Genomic DNA, 7,500 nt, shown 5'->3' on the forward strand with positions numbered 1-7,500 from the left:
AGAGAAGGTGGAGGAAACCTGGAAGAAACTCTACACCAATGGAGGAAACTGGAGCAAACTTGTGGAGGGAGATATGGAGGAAAGATTGCAAACTTTTGGAGGTACCACCACTGCAACCACCTACCTTGTTGACTCTGACGCCGCAGTAGCCAGGATCAGCATCGTCAGTTATGAGAGGCAGGCTCAGGGTGACGTGGTTGCTGCCGTCCCCCACCACCATGCACCCCTCCTTGCGGAAGTCCCGGGAGTGCACCGCGCCTGGGAGAGTAAAATAGAGTACGTTACAGTGAGGGAGAGTGGGTGAGTGAGAGAGAGAGAGAGAGAGAGTCGGTTAAAGTGAGGGAGAGTGAGTAAGGGAGAGTGGGTAAGTGAGGGAGAGTAGGTTAGAGAGAGGGAGAGTGGGTTGGAGTGGGGTAAGAGAGCACGAAAGTGGGTTTAAGTTTGGTTTTATTAGTGTGGTGGAGAGGTAGGTTAGGTTAGGTTAGGTTAGACTGGGGTAGGTTAGGTTAGGTTAGGTTAGGTTAGACTGGGTTAGGTTAGGTTGGGTTGGGTTAGGTTAAATAAGGTTAAGTTGAAGTTACGTTAAGTTAGGTTAGGTTAAGTTAGGTTAGGCTAGGTTAGGTTAAGTTGAGGTTAGGTCAAGTTAGGCTACGTTAAGTTAGGTTAGGTTAGGTTACGTTACCGTGGGAGATACTGAGAGGTGTGGGAGAGTGAGAAGAGTAAATGGGGACCTGGGAGAGACTGTGATGTTTTGTTTGCATTTTTAAGGTGAAGGAAGGTAAGAAAAAAAAGGAGGACGAGGAAAAGGAAAAGGAAAAGGAAAAGGAAAAGGAAGAGGAAGAGGAAGAAGAACAAGAACAAGAACAAGAACAAGAACAAGATCAAGAAGTTTGGACATATATTAAAATGAAAGGAGAAGGAAGAAAAGGAAGAGTTTAAGATACAGAAGAGTTAAGATACAGAAGATGTGATGGTGAAGGAAGAGAAGGAAATAATTTCAGTCAAGTAGGAAGAAAAGGAAGAGTTGGAGGAGGAGGAGGAGGAGGAGGAGGAGGAGAAATTTGCCATTGGTTATTGTGAATGCATTTTTCTGAGACAATAAGACGAATAGGAGAGAAGGAAAATAGAGAAGAACAAAGAGGGAGAAGAGGAAGAAGAGGAAGAAGAAGAAGAAGAAGAAGAGGAAGAAGAATAGGAGAATAATGTATCATAGAATGGAAAAGAAAGGAAAATGTAAAGAAAGCAGAGTAAGACAACACGAGAGAGAGAGAGAGAGAGAGAGAGAGAGAGAGAGAGAGAGAGAGAGAGAGAGAGAGAGAGAGGTTGTTGGTGTGAGAACTTTCAAGAAAAAAACGCCCGTTCTTTAAAATGAGCGAGAATGGAGGTAATTTTCCACAGGTATAATGCTCTCTCTCTCTCTCTCTCTCTCTCTCTCTCTCTCTCTCTCTCTCTCTCTCTGCTTTTAGGCAAGTCTCCCTTCCTTTAATGCCGCTTTGTCACACGCCCACAAACAGAAAACGACCTTCACACACACACACACACACACACACACACACACACACACACACACACAAGAAAGGAGAGAGATGTGTGGTCGGTCCTTCATCTCCACTCTCCCATTTTCTTTCTCCCATGTTAATCTTTCTTCTTTATGAGGGACACTGCTCTATTTTCTTCTTGTCTTCCTAAGGCTGTGTTAGTTTTATTCTATTTTTCTTCATGTACTATTATTACTTTTTTATCAATTTTTTCATTTTGTTTTTGTGTTATATTTCTTAGTATTTCCTCTAGACAAGCTTTTTTTCTTCATTATATCGGTTTCTTAGTTTTCTCTGTATATTTTCTGTATTTATGGACAAATTTTCTTCTACGTATCATTATTTTTCTTTGTAATTCATCAACTAATATTTCGATCAATTTCTTATGGACATGTTACATTTACGCAGCTTTTATGATTGTCATTATAAAAAAGAGTCTTACATTTTTTTAAGGAGTTTTAAATGTTTAGATTCCTGTAATGGAGACTACTGAATGTCAGAGATGGCACCACCAGACGTGTCACCAGATGGCACTACCAAACGTGTCACCTTTTCACAAATAAAAGCAATAACAAATACGCCTGCAGTGTCATTATACATACACAAAGATGCAATGAGCTGATATGACAGGTTTTACTCTACAATTCCTTCTAAACAGTAACAAAGGTACAATTGAACTCTTTTCATGAACTAAAGTATGTAGGTTGATTTTCCAGAAAACTGGCACGTATTTAGACTCACTTGATCATCTTCTCATTTCCAAACTAAGTACACCATTGATGGGAAGTGTACTGATCCAGACAACAGCAAAGAAGAAAACAACATGTCTGTGCCACTTAAAGGTCCAAATTACACAGATCAGCTTCATAGTATATCGAAACACTTTTAATTAGAAACAGACAGCTGGAGTGTCGTGGCGAGAGTACCGCTGTATGTGTAGCCAAAACAATATCTGACTGGCTCGCCTCAGTTGAACTTAACAAACACGTTGTCGGACAGCCAGTTAATTCCTGCTGCTGTGTCCACGCCGCTACGCCATGAACAATGGATTACGTAGCTAGACACTGCAACAGCTGTATTCTGCTCTCGTTACGCCAGGTCAGTCCTGAGCGATGTTTGTTTTGGTGTTTGATTACTCTGCCATGTCGCTCGCTTCGTGAAAGAGATGCTAAAATCTAGACAAAAATAAATATATCCATAAATCACGATATTGCTGAGTATTAAGTCCTACTATACGGTACAGTCTCATTTCTTAGCTTTTTCATTGTTCATATCAGCTGATTTTAAACTACTAATATGCCGCATCAAAAATGTTGACTTTGTTGTATTTGTAGGCAATCACGAACGATATTAATGTTTTGGTCAACTTCTCTCTCTCTCTACTTAAAAATCGATCAAGAATTTCGAAAGTATGACAATAATCAATGTTCTATTCATCTGTATGGAATTTACAGTAACAATACTTTAGCACATATCACTAAGAGACTTGCACCAGCGACATGTGGCGGCTTAGCTCAGAAAACTCCCCATTCTTTCATCTCACCATTAGTTAGTCACAGTGCAGTCATCAACGCGTCACACGAAAAGTAAGGAACCTGAGTGGGTGAGTGAGGTAACTTAGCTCCTGCAGTGCTAATTGCTAACGACCTGCCTAACTACTTCACTCACCCCGCTAACTGTGTACTGTTTCCCCGGACCCAAGTTAGAGAAAGAAAGAAAGAGAAGAAAAGAAAGAAAGGAAAGAAAAGAAAGGAGAAAGAGGAGTGTACATAAGTTAATCGTACCACATTCTCTCTCTCTCTCTCTCTCTCTCTCTCTCTCTCTCTCTCTCTCTCTCTCTCTCTCTCTCTCTCTCTCTCTCTGACTGACTAACACACACACTAAAGAAAGACAAAAATACTGAAACAAAAAAAAATACATAAATAAATAAACAAATAAACAATCAAACAAAACAAAGACAAAAAGAACACACCAACATTGATCTTTCTCTCACCCACTCACTCACTATTCAACAAAAGTAACAAAGAAACAAACAAAAACAACTCTCTCTCTCTCTCTCTCTCTCTCTCTCTCTCTCTCTCTCTCTCTCTCTCTCTCTCTCTCTCACAATCCATCACCTTTACACGCAATATTCTTGACAGTAACACTTACCAACAAAAATGAAATAAAATGAAAACACACACCGTTCCCACACACACACACACACACACACACACACACACACACACACACACACACACACACTCTCTCTCTCTCTCTCTCTCTCTCTCTCTCTCTCTCTCTCTCTCTCTCTCTCTCTCTCTCTCTCTCTCTCTCTCTCTCAATCATTCAATCACTCTCTCCCTCACTCAGTCCTTCCCTCCATTTCTCACTCACACACTTCCCATCTTCATTCTCTCTCTCTCTCTCTCTCTCTCTCTCTCTCTCTCTCTCTCTCTCTCTCTCTCTCTCACACACACACACACACACACACTTACCTTCATACGCGAGGTTCTTCACATTAACGTTAATCTGCATGTAGCCAGTTTTGCACGAGGCCTGAATGTTGGGCGTGAAATCCTCGTCTACTGTTTGTGGAGACACCTGGTGGGAGAAAGAGAGAGAGACATGTGAGTGACTGGGGCAAAGGTGCAGGTAATGTGTGAGTTGTAATAATAAAGAAAACACACACTTAAACACACACACACACACATACACTGCAGTTTCTCCATAACAAATTCATACACACCTTTGAAATAAACTTTGATTTTTCCTAACACATCCTCAAACACACTGAAACACAACAGAAAACAAAACACACTCAAAAAAATTAAAAACACCCAAAATACACTCCAAAACACAATCAAACACTCCCGAAACACAATCAAACACTCCCAAAACACATCAAAACACCCAAGGTACAGTAGAAAATCCGAAATACATCTCAAACGCACTCAAATGCACTCAAACACACCCAAACCACATCAAATACACCCAAAACACAGTGAAAAAAACAAGAACACACCTCGAACACTCTCAAAACACCCAAAACACCTCAAGTACACCCAAAACACACTCAAAAAACGCAAAACACTTCCAAACACACTCAAAGCGATCCAAACACACTCAAAACAATCAAAACACAGCTAAAACACAATAAACAAACCTAAAACACTACTAAACACTCAAAACATCCTCAAATAACTAAAAACACACTCAAAAAGCCTAAAAAATCCAAAATATCACCAAACACACCCAAACACAACCAAAACATTCAAAATTCAAAACACACCCAAAACACACTCAAAACACACCCAAAACATCACCAAATACACCGAAAACACACTCAAAAACACCAAAAACAAACCCAAAGCACCACCAACTACACCCTTAACACCCAAAACACCACCAAACACACTCAAAACACACCCAAAACCACCAAACACACCCAAAACACACCCAAAACCACCAAACACACCAAAACACACCCAAACACACTCAAAACACACCCAAAACACATCCAAAACACACCCAAAACACACCAAACACACTCAAAATAACCAAAACACACCCAAACACCATCAAACACACCCAAAACACACCCAAAACACCACCAAACACACCCAAAACACACCCAAAACACACCCAAACACACTCAAAACACACCCAAACCCAACCAAATCAACCAAAACACACCCAAAACACACCAAAACACACCAAAACACTACCAAAACAACCAAAACACACCCAAAACACACCAAAACACACTCAAAACATACCCAAAACACCACCAAACACACCCAAAACACCCAAACGCACCCAGAACAATCAAAACACTTTCAAAACAGGTGAAGTGACTGACTGGAACAAATATACAGGTAAGAGGTGAGTGATTGGGGAAGCCACAGGTGAGATAAGGTGAGGTACTACAGGTAAGACAAGAGGTGCAATAGGTGTAGTGATTAATTGATTGACAGGAGACATACGCATATAAACTGGTTAACGAGAGAGAGAGAGAGAGAGAGAGAGAGAGAGAGAGAGAGAGAGAGAGAGAGAGAGAGAGAGAGAGAGAGAGAGAGAGAGAGGCACAGGTAAGGTAACTGACTAACTGACTGACTGACTAACTGAAAAGAAATGAAGTTATATAACCCTTGACGAGAGAGAGAGAGAGAGAGAGAGAGAGAGAGAGAGAGAGAGAGAGAGAGAGAGAGAGAGAGAGAGAGAGAGAGAGAGAGAGAGAGAGAGAGAGAGAGAGAGAGAGAATGGAAGGGGCGGGAAAAGTTGATTTAGAAGAGGACAAAGAAAGAAAAACAGGGAGGAATTTCACTGCAGGAGAAGGAAGAGGACAAAGAGGAGGAGGAGGAGGAGGAGGAGGAGGAGGAGAGGAGGAGGAGGAGGAGGAGGACGAGGAGGAGGAGGAGGAGGAGTATAATATAGTATACGAGGAAGACGAAGAATGAAGATTAAGAGGAAGAAAACGACGTAGAAAAAGAAAAGGAGGAGGAGGAGGAGGAGAAGGAGAAGGAAGATGAGGAGGAGGAGGAGGAAAGAAGAAGAAGGAGAAGGTACAGCACCAACAGTAGCAACAACATCATCAACAACAACAACAACAACAACAACAACAACAACAACAACAACAACAACAATAAGAAACAAGAGGAGAAACAAAAGATAGGATAAAAGTACATCCCTCATCATCTTCCTCTCCTCCTCCTCCTCCTCCTCCTCCTCCTCCTCCTCCTCCTCCTCCTCCTCCTCGTCCTTCTCCTTTCACTTAATGCTAAACAGTACAATAGGTCTGCTGCTGCTTGTCTTTCCTTTGAGTTCCCCCGTGCTGCCACTGCCCCATCAACACATGCACATTCCCACGCTGCTAATTAACAGGTGAGAGACGCGGCCAGGTGAGAGAGAGGAGATAAATGGGGGAATGAATCTACCCATTACCACCTCTTCATTACTTCTACCCATTAGCTCACCTTCCTTAGCACCTGTCTGCCCTATTAACCCTTTGTAAATGGTACTAGAAGTTAATGGTTTTCAATGGAGACACAAAAGAAATTACAGGAGAATATAATGATGGTGAAAAAAAATGTGTCATAAAAAAGAAGAAAAATGGAAAGAATGAAGATGATATAAGACTGAAGAAATTATAAGGAGAACTGGAAAAGAGATTGTGTGAGTGAGAAAAAGATAAAAACTAGGTACTCTATATAAAGAATTGTTACGTTTTATGATAGAATGTTACGTATTATTATTGTTATTATTATTATTATTATTATTATTATTATTATTGTTATTATTGCCTTGTTATTTTAAGATGGTGGTTTTCAAAGAGACAACCAAGAAAAAAGGAATGGAGCTATAATCATTTAGCACACTGTATCATATAAAAGGAGAAAAATGGAAAGAATGAAGACAAGACTGTGATGGAATTTTAAAGGGATCTATAATATAAAGATTTGTTATGTTTTATGAATAAAAGTTGTGTATTATGAAAAAAAAAAGTTGTGTTGTTGCTGTAAGATTGTGGTTTTCAATGAGACGCCACCCAAGAAAAGTATGGAATGGAATTATAATTACTTAGCACACTGTATGAATGATGCCATAAAAAAAAACACGAGAAAAAAAAAACACAAAACAAAAAAGGGAAAACAACAAAAACACAATAAACAAAACAAAAAACACATAAAACAAAAACAAAAACACTCAAAACAAAAAAAACAAAAACACTCAAAACAAAAAAAAGCAAAAACACAATACAAAAAACGAGAAACAGAAAACAAAAAACAAAACAAAATGCAAAAACAATAAACAAAAAAAAAGCAAAAACAATACAAAAAACAGGAAATAAAAAACAAAAACAAAAAAAAAGCAAAAACAATAAAAAAAAACTGAAAAACACACAAAACAAAAACTAAACAAAAACACACAAAACAAACAACAAAAACAACAAAAAAAAAGCAAAAACACAATAAAAAACTGA

At 39.5% G+C, this 7,500-nt stretch overlaps 1 pseudogene; it reads right to left on the reverse strand.

Moving 5' to 3' along the window:
- The window catches only part of LOC123501960, a 218,466-nt pseudogene that overhangs the window by 59,385 nt on the left and 151,581 nt on the right, over positions 1-7,500 (reverse strand).

This window comes from Portunus trituberculatus, chromosome 10 (assembly GCF_017591435.1).
Source record: "Portunus trituberculatus isolate SZX2019 chromosome 10, ASM1759143v1, whole genome shotgun sequence".
Lineage (NCBI taxonomy): Eukaryota > Metazoa > Arthropoda > Malacostraca > Decapoda > Portunidae > Portunus > Portunus trituberculatus.